The 20,011-nt window shown below is 38.3% G+C and overlaps 1 pseudogene across 1 annotated transcript; it reads right to left on the bottom strand.

The window, feature by feature from the left end:
• Window positions 1-16,263: 16,263 nt before the first annotated feature.
• Window positions 16,264-17,402, bottom strand: LOC309830490 (beta-citrylglutamate synthase B-like; annotated as a pseudogene). The gene has a single exon. The product of its transcript is annotated as a beta-citrylglutamate synthase B-like (transcript).
• Between the last annotated feature and the right edge of the window lie 2,609 nt (window positions 17,403-20,011).

Raw genomic sequence — 20,011 nt, 5'->3', positions numbered from 1 at the left:
GAGAGCATTAAAACTACGCAGAATAAAATAAAACCTTTGTACCAGATAAGTCTTAAAAGAAGTTAAGTACAAACACATTGTTTTACAAATGAAAATACTGTAGCTCAGAGAAATTAAGTAAATTAAGGGTAGAGTAAAATTTGGTGGTGGAATGTGTTTTCAATGCATCATCTCACAGATACCCTAAGATGTATGGGATATTAGTGTCCTTGCTTTACAGATGAAGAAAATGAGAGGTGAGAAATTTGATCAAGTTCCTACAGCAAGTTAAATGGCAGAAATCAAGTCTAATTCCAGAACATGTGGTCTAACCTCTATGCTAGACTCCCTTCTTCAGCACTTGTCTTCATAAAAATAAATCTACTTAGTGGTGGATTACTTGATCATTTGTTTTGCATCTTAGTCATACTCAGGGAAGTTCATTCACTTCCTTGGTTTGTTTTCTATGTTTTCTTTCCAGGATAAATTATTCCAACTTTATATTGTTATAGAAGTACTGTCATCAAAGGAATTGTGAATTTTTTTCAGTTACAGAATCCTAAAAGCTTCAATGGTGGGAATTCCCTGGCAGTCCAGTGGATAGGACTCTGCGCTTCCACTGCAGGGGGCATGGGTTCAATCCCTGGTCAGGGAACTAAGATTCCACATTCTGCATGCCGCATGGTGCAGCCCAAAACAAGAAAAATTAGGAAAGCTTCAATGGCAACAGCCACTCCAATCACCCCTTTGTACGTGTCCAAAAGGTTTAACCTTAAAAGGTTTATCTGAAAATATGATCTTGTTTTCATTCATTTATTTATTACTTCTTTCAACAAATATGCATTGAGTACTTTCTGTGGGCTAGGCCTTGGGTATACAGTGAGCATAATAGACATGGTCCTTACATTCATGGAGCTTACAGTCTAATGGGGAGAGATAGACATGAAATAGGCAAACAGCTCAATACTCAGAATTATGTATGTTAAGAATCTTAAACAACCTGTGGGGGGACTTCCCTGGTGGCACAGTGGTTAAGGATCCTCCTGCCAATGCAGGGGGCACTGCTTTGAGCCCTGGTCTGGGAAGATCCCACATGCTGCAGAGCAACTAAGCCCGCAAGCCACAACTACTGAGCCTGCATTCTAGAGCTGGTGAGCCACAACTGCTGAGCCTGCGTGCCGCAAATACTGAAGCCTGCGCGCCTAGAGCCTGTGCTCCGCGACAAGAGAAGCCACTGCAATGAGAAGTCCATGCACCACAGCAAAGAGTAGGCCCCACTCGCCACAACTAGAGAAAGCCCGCACGTGGCAACGAAGACCCAACACAGCCAAAATTAAATAAATAACTAAAAATTTATTTAAAAAAACCCAACAACTTGTGGGACCAAAGTGTGGTAGTTGAGGAGGAGAGGGGTAGGAGATAAGGTTGGAGAATTAAACTGAAATCTGATCATGTAGGCCCTGTAGGCCGTGTAAGCTTGTTTCATTTTCTATTAAATCCTGTGGAAAACCAGTACAGGCTTTAAGGCATTTTAAATGGTCTCTCTGCCCATTCTGGGGAGCACAGGAGGAAAGGGCAAGAGAAGAAGATGGGATAGTGCTTAGGAGTTCAGCTGCAGTAGTCCATTTGCGATGGTGAGAGCTTGGAGATGGAGAGATACAGACAGATTTGAGAAATATTTCGAAAGTGGTTTCAGTAGTATTTGGTAATGGGTTGGCTGTTATGAGCAAAGGGGAGGGATCTTGCAGAGATGACTCCTAGGTTTGTGGTTTTAGCAGATGAACAGCTGGTAGTTTCATTTATTTAGATAAGGGACATGGGAAGAGGAGGGTCAATAATTCAGTTTTGGGATAAGTTGAGTTGGAGTCGCCTCTGAGATATCTGAGTAGGCAGTTAGATATCAAGCCTGGAGCTCAGAAAAAAGGTCTGGGCTGGAGATAAAAATATGGCAGTTAACAGCATTTTGGTGATTTTTAAAGCTATGGGACTGGATGAGATCCCCCAGGGGGGAAATGTAGAGAGAAATGAGCAACAAGCTCCAATAGGAGTGCTGAGTGTCTCTGATAATATAGGCATAGGAAGAGCTGGCAGTGAGACTTACATTAGCCCAAGCTTAGGAGAGAGGAGGGGACAGCACAGCCGCCAGAAAAGCAGAGGAGAGAGTGTTTCAATAATGGTACAAGCAACTATGCTGAAGGCTGCTGAGAGGTGAAGTTGAGGTCTGGAAAGTATCTACTGGATTTGGCATTATCACAGTACTGTGCAGAAGCTGAGTCCTATCCACGCAGAAAACCTATTATGGGCATCTCCTTCTAATTCTGTGTTTAGCGATGACACACTGATAGTTTGAAATCAGCCGCGGGGAGAGTATTGACAACATGGAAGTTGACAAACAGTACATTTTTTTTTTTCCTGGAAAGCTAGTTGTTAAACATGTACCAGCATGACACTGGCAATGTGACTCCATTTATAGTAAAATGAAGGGGAAAACAGGCTTCTCTGCTCTCTCTGGTCCCATCAGAAAGTTTTCAGAACATTTTTCGTGGAAATGAATTCTCTTCAAAGAAACAAGCTGAATGTCCGAACTTCCTTTGAAGTGGGCTTTTTTTACCTTGGCCACAGGACTTTCTAAAGTCTCAGCCTTTTAGTCACTAACCTTCACAAATATGATGCAGACCAACAGGAAAAAAAATTCGGTGTGGTCATATGAAGAATTTCTTCCAACTCTGAGATGCTATTATCCTGAGTTGGCTGCAAGAAATTCCAGGAAACATAGCAGTAAACCACATTTCATTTACTCCTGGGTTTATTTACTTGGTAAAATAATCATTAGAAGATTCCAGAATTCAGGGGTGAAGAGATGACATTTCCCCCATCTTTCTTTTTCATTAAAAAAAATTGCTTGTTATTCTATGAAAATGTAGATAAGAAAATTCACTGGAAGTTGGAAAGTGTGGTATTTTCAGTATCATGACAACTGAATTAGATCATTAGATAACCAAGTTAATTGTTAGATAATCAGGTGTTAAGATAAAAGCATTTAAAGAACCATGCTTTTGACATTGTTTTAGTTATGACATGTCACCACAGGCTAAATACTGTCCTCATCTAAGAGGGAACTAAAGATTGAACTGAATGCATTACAGAGTCTTTAGTTCACTGAAGAAGTCAGCACGCAAACCTAGTCCAAGTAGCTCTGAAGGTTTGTTCTTTGACACGTCTTTACTCCAAACACATAGCAATGATAAATGAAATTTATCAAGCTTAAAAACTAAATAAACACTTCTGCGGCCCAGAATTGGGACAGAAATACAAAGCTCATGCTGAGCGGAAGCCACAAACTTACTGGGCTCTAGGTCTGGAACCAGGCAATGTTAGCTGGAGTTTGGCTCCTCCAGGGTAAATTAAAATAAAAAAGTTCCATGCCGAGATGGGAGACTGAAGCCAGGTTCACCGCTTGAAGCCAGAGGCAGAGGCAGCCTCCTCCTATTCATGAAAGGAGGTTGAAAAAGATGTCATTCCTGCCTGGGGCTATAGCTTTTAGCAAACTGTGGACTTGGAGGAAAGAGAGGACACAGATATAGCCTTGTGACCAGGAAAAGGAGCAGTCCATTGCCTGGTTTGATGCCTGGATCTGTGCTGTCCTCAGTCCCTGTGGGCTGGATCTCTGAAGCTCTGTTAGTAGATCTGGGTCTGAACTGGGGTCCACAGAGCCAAATGCAGAAGGAGGGCAATCACAAAACCACTAGACAGGAAGGAGAAAGCACAATGGGGGTTGAGGGAAGAAGAGAAAGAGAGACAGAGGGAATGCAAGCCTCGTCTCAAAATGAGCTCTTCAATCAAAACCCAATGCTAAGAAAGATAGCCAACAGAACAAAAGTACATAATTTATTACTGTTGAAACTAATGTTATGGAACCATCTGAGAGAAGGTTTAAATATGTTTAGAATGCTCAAAGAGATATGTGAAGAAATAACTCTAAAAAAAAAAAAGAGCAAGACATTGTGAGGAAAATGTCAGCATAAATGAAATCAGAATGGATGGATACTAAAAAGAACAACTAGAAATCTTGGAAGTGAAAAATAGCGTCATCAAAATAAAAATTCGACAGATGAGATAAGCTCTAGACTGGAAATAGTTAAAAGAATATGAATGAATTGAAGATGATGCTGAGGATTTCACCCAGGAAACAGGACAGAAAGAGACAAAAAAAATGTGAGAGAGCAGTTAAGAGACAGAGAGGACCGATTGATTGGCTTCAACATAACATCTACAAGGAGTTCTAGAGAATGAGGATGAAAGGAATGGTGAGGAACCACTATTTGAAGAGGTAATAGCTAAGAATTTTCCACAGTTAAAGAAAGATCTGTGATCTCAGATTGACGAGACATATAAAGTGCCAAGCAGGATAAACATAAATCCACACGTCTTAGTGAAACTGTGTAACATCAAAGATAAATATAGAACTTAAAAGCTGTTAGAGAGAAGAGACATATCACCTTAATAGAAATGAGAATTTGATTGATAGCTGACTTTTCATGTGTAGAAACCGATGCCAGAAGACAATGAAATAATATCTTTATAGTCCTGAGTGAAAATAGCTGAGAATATAAAAATCTTATATCTCTTTAAACTATTATTTAACAGTGAGGGTCAAAGACATTTTCAAAAAGACAGTGATTTAAATATTTTCACTGAGAGACCCTCATGAAAATAAGTAGCAAGAATGTGTTTCAGCAGGGACTTCCCTGGTGGTCAAATGGCTAAGACTCCGTGCTCCCAGTGAAGGGGACCCGGGTTCGATCCCTGGTCAGGGAACTAGATTCCACATGCCGCAATTAAGAAGTTGGTGTGCTGCAACTAAGTTGGCGTGCTGCAGCTAAGATCCCCCACATGGCACGAAGATCCCTTGTGCGGGCAACTAAGACCCGATACAGCCAAATAAATAAATAAATATTAAGAAAAGAATGCATTTCAGCAAAAACAAAAGAGAACAGAGATTGATAATGATAAACAGAGAAATTGATAAATTAGATTAGTAAATTTAATTTAATTTTCTTACAAAACTCACCATTTTTTGCCTTTATTTAAAGGATGAACTCTAGACAAAACTCTGAACAAAAGTGAAAAAACTAGAGGGGGTAAAGAATGGGAAAAGAGGATGAGAATTGCTCAAGGGGAAGTTAATATATGCTAAGATCAGTTTCGTGTCAGGGAAAAGGATAAAAATACTGAATAACTTTAGATGTTCTCAGAAAATGGAATAGTTAAGTATGTATGTTAGTTTGAGGATGCCTACTAGAATAAATAAAATACCATGTCTTACTCCTAAGCCAGCAGAAGAGGAAAAAGGGAATGCAGAAAATATTTTCAATGCAAGAGAAGGCAGGAAAAGTGGGGAAAGAACAGCAAAAGATGGTAAAAATACAACGAAAAGAGAGTTTAAAATAAGTTCAAATATTATCGTTAACCTCAGCAAACATAAATGTGTTAAAAATTGATTTAAAACAAAGATATTATCAGAATGCATAGAATACCAAAATCAGTTATATACTACACACAACAGACATATCTAAAACAGAACCATTTGGAAAAATAAAAAATATATAAGAATAGAATATTATTTGAAGTAAAAAAATATTAGCAAAAAGAAAGTTGGTATAGAAATCTTAATACCAGATGCAATAGAATTTAAAAACACAAAAATTAATAAGGATAAAGAGGTACACTACATGATAACATGATATATGTGATATGTAACAGTCACAAACCTGTAGGTACCTCAAAATACATAAAGAAAAACTGCCCATATTATAGAGAAATTTACCAGTCCAGTATCATGGTAAAGAATTTTAACACACCTTTGATAGACCAAACAGAATTTTTAAAATTAGCAACTCTCAGAATATTTGAACACCAAATTTAAAAGTTTGAGCTAATATGTAAATCTAATGCATGTAATACTCTGAACCAAGCAAAAAAAAATATATACAGTATATTCTTTTTCAGTATCTATGGAACTTTTACAAAAGAAATGTATCACCTACTAGGTTAAAAATTAGTCTCAGCAAATTAAAAAACAATCAATAGCAAACATAGTCTGACTATAATTCAATTAAATTGGAAATCAACACTAAAAATATTTAAATTTCTGCATACTTCAAAACTTAAAAATTTACAACCAAATAACTCAAGGTTAAAAAGGAAATCATGGGCTTCCCTGGTGGTGCAGTGGTTGAGAGTCCACCTGCTGATGCAGGGGATGTGGGTTCATGCCCTGGTCCGGGAGGATCCTGCGTGCTGTGGAACGGCTGGGCCCGTGAGCCATGGCCGCTGAGACTGTGCATCCAGAGCCTGTGCTCCGCAATGGGAGAGGCCACAGCAGTGAGAGGCCCATGTACCTCAAAAAAAAAAAAAAAAAAAAAAAAAATGAAATCACAATGAAAATTACAAAAATCTAGAGATAAAGGTATATCCTTTTTTTTATTAAGAAAAAGATTGAAAATAAACAAGGTAAGCATTCAAAATAGAAACTGGAAAAACGATAGAGTAATAAACTTAGAGTAGAGAAGGAAGGTACATTAGTTTCCTAGGGCTGCCATAGCAAAGTACCACAGACTGGGTGGATTAAAACAACCGAAATGTATTGGCTCACAGTTCTGGAGGCCAGAAGTCTGAAATCAAGATGTAGGCAGGGCCATGCTCCCTCTAAAGGGGAGGAATTATCCAGGCCTCTCTCTTAGCTTTTGGCACCTCAGGTGTTCTTTGGCTTATAGATGCATCACTCTAATCCTATCTTCACATGGCATTCCTTCTGTGCATCTTCACATCGTCTTCCCTTTGCACCTGTGTCTGTGGCCAAATTCTCCTCCTCTTATAAGGACACCAGTCATGTTGAATTAGGGACCCATTCTACTGCAGTATGACCTCGTGACAATTTAACTAATTCCATGTGCAATGGCCCTACTTCCAAATAAGGTCACATGGTGAGGTACCAGGGGTTAGGACTTCAACATCTTTTGGAGGAAGGGGGACACAATTTGATCCATGACAGAAAACATGAATAAAAATAAGCGCATAAAGGCTGAATAGAAAGTAAAGTCATAACAGAGTAAATAAAGACAACCAAAAGTTAGTTCTTAGAAAAAAAATCTAATAGGGATACACAGTCTTTAACGAGACTGATCAAGGAAAAAAAGGCACAAATAAACAATACTAGGAATCATAAAGAGGGTACAACCATGCATGCAGAACAGAATCACAAAATCACAAATCACTGCACTATAAAACACAGAATAATATGAATAACTTTAGGCCAACCAATTTGAAAACTTAGATGACATGGGTAATTTTCTTTAAAATATATGTTAGTAATTCATTGCAGAAGTTGGAGGACCCATTTGACATGTGAGTTCTTATAGCAGTCTTTCACTTAAAATTGATCCTGACTAAATGTTAACTCTACCTTCTGGAGTTCATGTTTTAGAAAAAGAAAATAAAGCAAAAGGAAAAAAGAACATGTAATTGAATTTGTCAAACAAAAGCTAATTCCATTCTCTTAATTATGGTACCTAACAATTAACCTTATCTGGTTAATTTAATACAGTAATGACAGTCATCTATAGCAATAGAAAAAGTGACACCAGTCTGGATTTAAGGGCTCTTGAACAAATATAAGCATGGATTTCAGCCATATACATACAAAATTCACATTTAATTAATTTTAAAAATTTTTAAAAATATTTATTTATCTATTTTTTGGCTGCATCGGGTCTTAGCTGCGGCACACGGGATCTTTCGTTGCGGCATGTGGGCTCTTCATTGCAGTTGGGCTCTTCGTTGTAGTGCGTGGGCTTCTCTCTAGTTGTGGTGCACAGACTCATTAGTTGTGGTGCATGGGCTCAGTAGTTGCGGCGTGCGGGCTTAGTTGCCCCGCGGCATGTGGGATCTTAGTGCCCTGACCAGGGATCAAGCTGGTGTCCCTTGCATTGCAAGATGGATTCTTAACCACTGGACCACCAGGGAAGTCCACACGTTTATTTTTAAAGCAAATTCTATAAATCTTGGAGAGAGTAGCATTTCAATCTATTTTAAAAACTTGGATGGGTAGATGATTACATAATATCTCTATTTATAATAGCTATGTCTCTTCCCTGGGCTTATATTGGATCTTATTTTCAGGTTTTTAGGTGAAGAGTAAGGGACTGAGAAATGTGCCCTTATCCAGTAGGGAGCTGTGGGGTTAGAAAAGCAATTTCCAGGAACTTTTAATTTTAACCACTAAATAAATATTTCAGTATATTTGTACACACAGAGCATATATTTTTACCTTCTCTAATCTTTCTGTGTGGATATAAAAATAAATGCACAAGAAAATGATAATGGAACTACTGACAGATGCTTTGGTACAGCTGCAAAATGAAAATACTTCTCTCTATATATTCATAATCGCTCTAGAGATAGAGATCTATAAACCTGCTGAGCTGGTATTTCACTTATGCACTATTTTCTGTCTGCTTCTTAACAAGGGACTCCACATTCCACATATGACCCACATTTTATTTTAACTACCATGTTCTTGGCTTTGCTCTTTTCATGTCAGCTTTATCCTTTAACAGCCTGTTCAGTAGTGATTTCTCAGCTTCAGACTCTGACTTACTTTTCTTCCCCCTCAGAAATGTCCTGTAATTTTATTTCTTGCTTCCCAAAGTGTGGCTCTCACTCATATTTTCCATGAATAAAACCTTTTCCCAGAGGGGACCAAATTAATGGAGTCATCCTCTAGCTCCACTTAAAAACCATATTTAAATACAAATACTATTGTTTCCATTTGTTTGGCTTTACTTCTCATATTTAATGTGAACTATTAAGACATAACCAAATGAAACCACAAGAAACTCTGAATAGGCAAAGCAATCCTGGGAAAGAACAAGGCTGGAGGCATCACATGTCTTAATTTCAAACTATACTACAAAGCTGTAGTAATCAAACCAGTATGGTACTGGCATAAAAATAGATACATAGACCAATGGAACAGAATTGAGATCCCAGAAATAAATCCTTCACATATGGTCAACTAATATTTGAAAAAGGAGCCAAGAATACTCAGAGGGGAAAGAATGGTGTCTTCCATAAATGACATTGGGAAACGGGATAACCACATGGAAAAGAATGAAATTGGACCCCTATCTTAAACCACTCACAAAAATTAACTCAAAATGGATTAAAGACTTAAACACAAGACCCAAAATTGTAAAATTCTGAGAAGAAAACATAGAGGAAAATCTCCTTCACATTGGTCTTGGAAATGATTTTTTGAATATGACACCAAAAGCACAAGCAACAAAAGCAAAAATTAATAAGTGGGACTACATCAAACTAAAAAGCTTCTGCAGGGCTTCCCTGGTGGCGCAGTGGTTGAGAGTCCGCCTGCTGATGCAGGGGACACGGGTTCGTGTCCCGGTCTGAGAAGATCCCACATGCCGCAGAGCGGCTAGGCCCATGAGCCATGGCCGCTGAGCCTGCCTGTCCGGAGCCTGTGCTCCGCAACGGGAGAGGCCACAACAGTGAGAGGCCCGCGTACCGCAAAAAAAATAAATAAATTAAAAAAATTTTAAAATAAAAATAAAAAGCTTCTACAAAGCAAAAGAAACAAGCAAAACAACGAAAAGGCAACCTATGGAATGGGAGAAGATTGTTGCAAATCATATATTTGATAAGTGGTTAATACCAATATATGTAAAGAACTCATACAACTCAATAGCAAAAGTGTCAAACAGTCACATTAAAAAATGGGTGGAGATACCAAATAGACATTTCCCCAAAGAAGACATATAAGTGGCCAACAGGTACACGAAAAGGTATTCAACATCACAGTTGTCGATGCAAATCAAAACCACGAGATATTGTCTTACATCTATTAAAATGGCTATCTTCAAAACGACAGGAGACCCACATATTGGCAAAGCTGTGGAGGAAAGGGAACACTGCTGGTGGGAATATAAATTTATATAGCCACTACAGAAAACAGTATGGAGGTTCTTCAAAAATTACAAATAGAACTACCATATGATCCAGCAATCCCACTTCTGGATATATATACACAGGAAATGAAAACAGGATCTTGAAGAGATATCTGCACTCCCGTGCTTATTGCAGCATTATTCAGAATAGGCAAGATATGGAAACAACCTCAGTGTCCATGAACAGACGAATGGATAAAGAAGATGTGAGATATATATATATATATTATTCCAATGGAATATTGTCCAGCCACGAGAAAGAAGGAAATCCTGCCATTTGCAACAACATGGATGGACCTTGAGGGCATTATGCTAAGTGAAATAAGTTAGACAGAGAAAGACAAACACTGTATCTCACTTATGTGTGGAATCTAAAACAGCTGAACTCATGGAAGCAGAGAATAGAATGGTGTTTACCAGGGGCTAGGGAGTGGGGGAAATGGGGAAATGTTGGTCAAAAGGGACAAACTTTCAGTTATAAGATGAATAAGTTCTGGGGATCTAATGTACAGATGGTGATTCTGGATAATAATAATGTATAATATACCAGAAAGTTGTTAAGAGAGTAGATCTTAAATGTTCTCACCACAAAAAAAAGTGGTAATTATGCGATGTGATGGAGGTGTTAGCTAATGCTGTAATGGCAATCATTTTGCAATATATAAGTGTATCAAATCACCATATTGGACACCTTACAAATGTACACGATGTTGTATGTCAATAAGGTAGAGTGGGGGAGGCATTACCAAAATCTAGCTTTTGTTTTTGTGACGGTGGCTTTTTATTCTTGCAAACAAACATTTTTGAGTTGTCTTAGAGTTGCATAATGCCCAGGAACAAGTTTTAAGATGGGCGTATAGTGACAGCACCTCAGCATTAATTAGACTATTAGATTTCTTGTACATACAACCATCTGTCCCTGTGCCTTTGCTTGCATGGGACACGCCATCTGGAAATTTGGTTTCTCCTTTGCTACCCTTACTCAAGCGATAAAGAAACCGAGGCCTGGAGCCTGACTTACCCAAGGCCACATAGTTAGTTAGGGCATAGCTGAACCTAAAGATCATCTCTGGCCTCTTGGTTCCCAGGGATTATTTTCTACCACACCCACTGCCTTTTCAAGGTTCTGCTCAAATAATGCCTTATTTCAGAAGCCTTGCTGAAATCTTCAAATAGAACTAATCTGCCCCTTCTTTGAACTCCTACCTGTTTAATTTTATTCCCCTAAGGATACTTATCACTTTAATTTTTTTGTGACAGTTGTTTGTGCTCACATCTTTTTTCCCCCAGGTATTCAGCTCTTTGAGGACTGGAATCTGCTTGATTCACTTTTATGTCTATCACATTCCCCAGCCTTGTATTAATAGCTGCTCAATGTCCATTTGTTTAACATAATTAAACCTCTTTTGGATTTTGGAAACCTTGTGTCCACAGAAAGCATAAAGAAAGCAGCTGCAGCAATATGCCAATGGCTGGGGGAATCCTTTCAAGCTTCCTTCACACTTTGATGGTTCTAGACCTGCATTGTCCAAGAGAACTTTCTGTAATGATGAGAATGTTTGATATTTGTTCTGTCCAATACGGTACTACTAGCCACATATAGCCATTGAGCATTTGAATGTGGCTGGTGAGATTGAAGAAATGAAATGTTAATTTTACTTGATTTTAATTTATATTTAAATAGCTACATGTGTCTATTGGCTACCGTACTGGACAACACCGTTCTAGACTATCTTGGCACCCCATTTTGATAAATCTACACGTGTTGTCTCTTTGAACTTTGTCACACAATTGCCTGCTTAGTGAGAAATGGTATTGTTGTTCTCTAGGCTCTGAGCTCCGAGATTCTACACGCTTGACCTTCCTCCTTCCCCACTTTCCTCCCCAGGAGAAAGATGAGATTTATAAAGCTTTTCTTAAGCACTCCAATCTTCACTAACCTCCCTTGCCTCAGATTATGACTACATCTCTAAGGTATTGATATAACACTTAGATGGTATATGTCATTTGCTGCTGTTTTGAATTTTAGTATTTCCTAAATAAATTATAAACTACTTGAGGGCAAAGACCATGCATTCCACATCTTCTGGATTCTGCCTGGTGCCTTTTATGGTGCTAGTTATATCGTAAATGTTCTATAAATATTGATCAGTTGCTTGATTGAAGGTGGTGAAAGGGAATCTGGTATGAGCAAGAAAGGACAGTACCTGAGACATAGGGAAAAGGGCATGTCGATATCGTAAGATTTACTTAGCACCCTAAAGACTAAAGATTTTTAGAATTAGTTCTCTTATTCTTTTTAGAATTAGTTCTCTTATTCTTATAACTGTTTTAGCAAATGCCCATTAGTATTATTTTCCAGTCATCTAAGGAGCTCAACTCAAAAAAACCAAAAAAATTAAAAAAAAAATTTTTCTGAGTACCCATGTGGCAAAAACTATGCTATCCATTTTGAATGTATTCCTTCCTAATAGGGTCTTCTATCAAAGGAACTTTCTAACTACATTTATGAGCTTCATTGTAGAGCATTTACTGGAAAACTGAGAGGTTGCTAGATGTCCAAAACAGCACATCTGGTGGAACCAAAATTAGAATTTGGCTGTATATTTGTTCAAAACCTCCCCTAGAAGGTAAGCTCTCGAATGTGTACAAGGCTCTGCTTCTTTGGTGGATGAGGAAATCAAGGCCAAGGCGTTAGTGTTGGTTCACCTTTCCCTCTTCCTTAAGCACCTAAATTATACGTTGGCAAGATTGGGCTCCTGCAGGAATCCGGATAATGGCAAAATTCCTGCTGGCCACACCCTGTGTGAGACCACAGTGAGTCTTAAAGGGGCTTTGGCAAGAAGATGGAGGAAATTAATGATAGCTGCAAAGTGAGAAGGCCCAACCCTGGAATTCTCTCTCCTGTAGAGCCACACTGCCTGCCTGCCTGCCTGTGCTCCAACCACTAGCTCCCAGTACCCCAAATATGAGAAGACAATAAGGAGCCAGCAGGGAGTTGTCCTTGCGGGACAAGAATTTCAGCTGGCAACTGTTAATCACATTTTTCCAGCTATTCCGACATGTGTTATATAAGGGAACCAATTCCAAGACAAAACAGAAAACAAAATGCTCTGACTACAGAAGTGCAAATGTAGAGTACATTGGAGCCGACTTTTCCTTTTAACTTCTTATTTACATAGGATGGATTTGTTTAAGCAAATTTTTTTTTACTTCCATGAAGTTACAAATCAAGTATTTTATTCCCCTTACTATCTATTGTTCATTTTTATTTCTGCTAATTTCCATACGTTTAAAATATGTTTTCAATTTGCTGAAAATATTTATGAATCATATGCACACATGCATATGTACAATAAATCATTTTTATAGGATCAATCAAATCTGGCATCTTTTGTAGCTCACAGTAGTTCAAGAGTTCGAGGCCCCAGCCCTGTTTTGAGCTGCAATTTGTTGCTCACAAAATAGGTGGGTCAAAGGTAAAAGTTCTGTTTAAAGTCCTTTGACAGATACATCTAGATTTAGTTGTAAGTAACATGGAGGAAATAACTTCTGTCTCATTTCACATTCATGTCACAACTAATGAAGAAAATACATAAAGAAGAGTTTTAAAAAAAAAGAAAAAGAAAATACAGTTGGTCGTCTGTACCCACACTGCCCAGTGTCAAAATAACCAAGGTCACATTGATCTGGTGATCGTTGATGGTGTGCTTTTGATGTAAAGATTCCAACAGAATGCTGATGAATCCTAAATTATACTTCCATTTCTGACTACTCTCCTTAGCTCCAAGGTCAAACATACCATTTCTACTGAGTGTCAAATAGTCTTCTCAAACATAGCACGTCTGAAAAACAACTCTTGACTCCACATTCCTGAAACTTTGCTTTTCCCCCAGTCATCCCCATTTCAGTTAACAGCATCCTTATTCACCTGGTTGGTCATTCTGCAAGTTTTGACATAGGTAGATAATCCTGTAAACACTACCACAGTTAAGATATAGAATAGTTCCAATGAAGAACATTTAGGTTGTTTCCCATTTATGATTATAAATAGAGCTGCTATAAACATTCATATATGTGCTTTTGAACGAACATACATTTTCATTTCTTTCTGGGTAAATATCCAGGAGTAGCATTGCTAAGCTGTATGGTAAGTATATATTTAACTTTGGAACAGACTGCCAAACTATCTTCCAGCGTGGTTGTACCATTTTACACTCCCACCAGTGATGTATGAGAGATTTAGTTTCTCCCTGAGCTCACCAGCATTTGTATTGACATTATTTTTTATTTTAACTGGTCTCGTAGTTGTGCAGTGATATCTATTGTGGTTTTTTTTTCCATCTTAATATTATTTAATTTTATGGAAAAAACAAGTTTTATTACATTCCTTTTTTAAAATGGGGGGAAAACTGTACAAGTAAGCATGATCAAACCTCTGTTAGAGCTGGTTAATGCTGATCTTATTGCCTCACAGTCTCTCTAGTAGTGTCCAAGAAATTATGTTTAAGGTCCGTCTGAAGAAAAAAAGCACTGGAGAGGCAAGAAAGGTCTTGGGTCAAAAGCTTCAGAGGGTTGTAGGGAGACGGAACTTGCTTCTTAAAAAAATTATGTTGAGCTCTGGAGCGCCTCCATTACTTAACACACCTTCCAAACCATTCATTGGGATAGTTTTACCCATGTTTAAAGTCTCATTATATGCAGTTTGGGGGCTTTTATAAATTCAGAAATAAAGTAATATAAAGAGTAGAATATTGAAGCCTTCAGAATAGGGCTATAAGAGACTCAATACTGCTAAATAAGTTCCCAAACAAAAATGTTCAGTCACCCCCACCCCCAAACCTATGTGTAATAGGAGAAAATGCACAGCAAGAAGCAGAGGAAAAGCATGTAGACTGGAATAGATCATACACTGAACAGTCTAGAACCAAAGAAAAAAGCAAACAACATACGTATATACAAAAGCCTAAGAAGCAGCTATTCTCCTCACGTCTCTAGGTGAGTACCTCTACCCAGTAGATTATAGTCATGAAAACAACTCAATTGTTTTTTTTTTAAGGTAAAAAACTGTTTCCCATCATGCTCCATTTTCTAGAATCTACACTTTTTGATTGGTTGGTATAAACAAAATGCAAAGTACATAAACATGCAAGCGTGCATGCATGTGCACATACACGCACACGCACGCACACACAGACACTGTCCTAAAATGTGAAAAATGCAGATATATAACGCTGGTATTAGAAATCACTTCAACTTCATACTTAGGAATTTATAGACCCTTCATTTGCCCCCCCAAAAATATTTTTCCTTGTCCTTATTCTTTAAATGCCCAACCACCAAAAGAAAAAGGAAAAAAATAAAAGGCTTTAAATGCACATGTTTCAAGTCAGTGTCTTGTTAACAAAAAAGGTAGCATTTTCTTCACTTTGGCCATTGTTAAGGATGCAGGCATAGATCAGGGAATGTTAATACTCACATGTATTTTAAAAAAAAGCAACATTAACAGAGCATATATCTTTCAAAAAAGGCTAAAATACTAACAAATACAAGTCAATGAACATATTTTTAACTAGTGCAATTTTATCTACAATGGAGTAAATGTTATTTTGTGTGCCAGCCATTGCAATACTGTTCATTTCCCTTTTATCATGCAAACATGCCAATTTTATCATTAAAAAAAACCTTTATTGGGTCACATTCATGTTGCCCTCCCACCCAAATTAAGGGGGGAAAAGTCAATAAAAGAGCCCTTCAAGATTTCATAATTATGAACATAAAGCTCCTAGATAATAGTGTATAGGCTGAATTTTCAGATTTATATAGAAAAAATTATAATTTACATAGATGTCTTCGTCACCGATTACAACACAATGTGAAGTTACACTACTCTGAAATTTGTACCAACTGTACAAAAACCATGAAAAAAATTATGTTCTTCATGTCCTGAGAGCCTACACATTTTTGAGTAATTTAAAAGGGCAACTATGAGAGCCTGACATTTTTCTGTATCTCACCTCTTCTGCCTCTCTATCTGCAGGATTTGTAAATCAAAATCAGTAACATCTTTGTAGCAAACGTCTCATCTATCTCCCTCTTCTTCTCTCCTAACTAATGCTACTCAATTTTCTCTCATCTTCCTGAGCATTCTCCATGAACAGCATTGCAAGTTGGTTTAAAAAAGAAAAGAAAGAAAGAAAAAGAAAAAAAGGAAAAAGAAAGTTTTACAAGGGTTTTGCTGGTTAATTATTTACTGGTGGAATCACTCCACCAGGAGTCTGATTTCATTGGCAGTTGGTTTCCGTTGAATAGGCCCCCTGCGAGCTTGGTGAGCAGCCCTCGTTCCGTGGTTTCAGGATCGCTGTCAACAGAGCTGGAACTTGCGCTCATGTTGTCGACAGAAGTATTGGCTGGGAGCTCCAACTCCGGCTCACTAGTCTCACTGGCCATGGACACCATGGAGAGCAGGGACATACGCCGGGTGAGCCGGCCAGAGGGCAGAAGGGAGGCGGCATATTCCACTATGATACCAGCTACATCTAGATTACACGCCTTATCAAAGGCAATGACCTCGCAGACACAGAAGGAGCTGTCGTCTTTCATCAACAGGTCAATGCTACACACATCCGATCCCAGGATGTTAGACACCTGCATAGCTAGCTGCTTCCCTTGTTCACTCAATGAGCACATCATCCCGACACCACCTAGTGAGCAGTTTCTTTGCATCCTCCCATCTGTTGAACAGCGTAACATTGTGCCAACCACACGACATCCCACGACAGTGACACGTACATCCCTTCCATGAGACTCTTTATCATATTTCTGAAATAGGTATGGAGCTTCATGGCGAATAAGATGGCTTAGATTAGCCAAAGGGTGCTTATCGCGAGCCAAGAAAACTGCTTTGCCTCTATGACCCCGTGTGTTCTTCACCACCTTTGGGAACTCCAGTACTTCTGCTTCATCAATCATTTTAACAAAATTTTCATGACCACCGTAAGAGAAAGTATCTGGCAGAGGAACACCATGACCTGCCAACTCTTGAAACATCCAGAACTTATTAACACAGTTCAGGATGGTTTGAGGTCAGTTCATCAACCTGCTTCCCACCTTCTCTAGATGGCGCAAAACAGTGACGTCACTATCACTTTGCACCCAAGGGGTTGGTACTGTCACTACCACCACCTGAGGATAGGCAGTAATTAGTTCTCCATCGATACAAAGACCCAGGTTTCCTTGCTCGATTGTTAGCACCACCTCATCTATCACCACAGCCCTAAAGTCCAGTTCCTCCTCACAACATTTGGCCTTTAATGCTCGTAAGATCTCTTTTGGGGGATAGTCTTCACTGATTCGACAATCTGTCAAAAACCACAACTTGGCAGCAACAGAGCTACACATCTTGATTTGCCTGTTTTCCTCTTCTGGGCTTACTTCCTCCTGAATATAGACTCTTTCTAGCGAATCGAACTTGTGTCCCCTCGCCGGCCTCCCGGCAAAGCCAATTTACTGACACCGGGATGTTGTGAGGGAAAGTACAGCGTTTACTGCAGGGCACCAAGGATGGAGAACAGGCAGCTCATCCTCAAAAGACCCGAACTCTCTATTGTGGTTTTAATTTGCATTTCCCTTATAGCTAAAGATATTAAACATCTTTTCATGTGCTTACTTGCCATCCGTATACCCTCTTTACTGAAGAGTCCAAATCTTTTGCTTTTTTTTTTTTTTTTGTCTGCACCATGCACGACTTGCAGGATCTTAATTCCCTCACCAGGGATCGAACTCAGGCCCTTGGCAGTGAAAGTGCAGAGTACAGTCCACCGGACTGCCAAGGAATTCCCTTGCTATTTTCTAATTAGATTGTTTTCTAACTGTTGAGTTCAGAAAGTTTTTAGAAATAGTCTGAATAGAAGTACTTTGTTGGAGTTTTTAGGGTTAGGATTTTTTAGGTTAGTTTTAGGTTCACAGCAAAATTGAGCAGAAAGTACAGAGATTTCCCATATACTCCTAGCCCCTCCACATGCACAGCCTATCCTGTTATCAACATCCTCCACCAGAGTGGAACATTTGTTACAATTGATGAACCTACTGTGACACATCATAATCATCCAAAGTCCATAGTTTACATTAGGGTACACTCAGTGTTTTACATTCTATGGGTTTGGACAAATGTGTAATGATATGTGTCCATCTTTATAGTATCATATAGAATAGTGCTAAAAATAGTGCTCTGCCTAGTCATTCCTCTCCCCTAACCCTGGGCCACCACTGTCTCCATTTGCCTTTTCTAGAATTGTCATGTAGTTGGAATCATACAAGATATAGCCTTTTCTAATTGGCTTCTTTTACTTTGTAATACACATTTAAGATTCTCTCATGTCTATTCATGGCTTGATAGCTCATTTCTTTTTAGTGCTGAATAATAATGCATTGAATGAATTTACCACTGTTTATCCATTCGCTCACTGAAGGACATCTTGGTTGCTTCCAAATTTTGACAATTTGAATACAACTACTATAAACATCCATGTGCAGGTTTTTGTGTGCCCATAAGTTTGTAAGAAACTGCTAAACTGTCTTCCAAAGTGGCTGTACCATTTTGCATTCCCACCAGCAATGAATGAGAGTTCCTTTTGCCCCACATCCTCACCAGCATTTGGAGTTTTCAGTGTTCTAGATTTGGCTACTCTAATAGGTGTGTAGTGGTATGGCGTTGTTGTTTTCACTTGCATTTCCCTGATGACATGTGATGCAAAACATCTTTTCATGTGCTTACTCGCCATCTGTTATATTCTTTAGTGAGTTACCTGTTAAGGTCTTTGGACTATTTTTTGAGTTGTTTGTTTTCTTATTGTTAAGTTTTAAGTGTTCTTTGTATATTTTGAATAACAGTCTTTTATCAGATGTGCCTTTTGCAAGTATTTTCTCCCAGTGTGTGGCTTGTCTTCTCATTCTTTTGACATTGTCTTTGCAGAGCAGAAGTTTCTTAATGTTGATGAAGTCCAGCTTATCAATTTTTTCTTTCATAGATCATGGCTTTGGTGTTGTATGTTAAAAGTCATTGCCATATCCAAGGCTAGGTTTTCTCCTATGTTGTCTTCTAGGAGCTTTATGGTTTTGCATTTTACATTTAGGTCTGTGATCCTTTTAAAGTTATTTTTGTAAAGGGTGTAAGATCTGTGTCCAGATTTATTTTTTGCAAGTGGATGGCCAGTTGTTCCAGCATCATTTGTTGAAAAGATTATTCTCCATTGCATTTCTTTTGCTCCTTTGTCAAAGATCAGTTGACTATATTTATGTGGGTCTACTTCTGAGCTCTGTATTTTGTTCAATTGATCTATCTGTCTATTCTTTCATCAATACCACACTGTCTTGATTACTGCAGCTTTATAGTAAGTCTTAAAGTTGGGTAGTGTCAGTCCCCCAACTTTGTCCTTCTTCAATATTGTGTTGGCTATTCTGGGTGTTTTGCCTTTCCATATAGACTTTAGAGTCAGTTTGTTGATATTCATACAACTTGCTGTGATTTTGATTGGGATTGCTTTGAATCTATAAATCAAGTTGGGAAGAACTGATATCTTGACAATATTGGGCCTTTCTGTCCATAAACATGGGATGTATCTCAGCTTATTTGGTTTTTCTTTGATACCTTTCATCAGAGTTTTGTAGTTTTCTTTATATAGATCTTATACATAGTTTGTTAGATTTATACCTAAGTATCTAATTTGGGGGAGTGGTGCTAATGTAAATAATATTATGTTTTTAACTTCAAGTTCCATTCGTTCATGACTGGTATATTAGGAAAGCAATCAACTGTTCTGTATTAACCTTATATCCTACAACCTTGCTATAATTGCTTATTAGTTCCAGGAGTTTTTTGTCAATTCTTTTGGATTTTTTACGTGCATAATCATGTCACCTGCAAAAGAAGATAGTTTTATGTCTTCCTTCCCAATTGGTACACCTTTATTTTCTTTTCTTGTCCTATTGCATTAACTAACACATATGGT

This window comes from Grampus griseus (assembly GCF_964374135.1).
Source record: "Grampus griseus genome assembly, chromosome: 1".
Taxonomy (NCBI): Eukaryota; Metazoa; Chordata; class Mammalia; order Artiodactyla; family Delphinidae; genus Grampus; species Grampus griseus.
The sequence above is the reverse complement of the archived record's forward strand: the minus strand, read 5'-3'. Positions and strand labels throughout refer to the sequence as shown.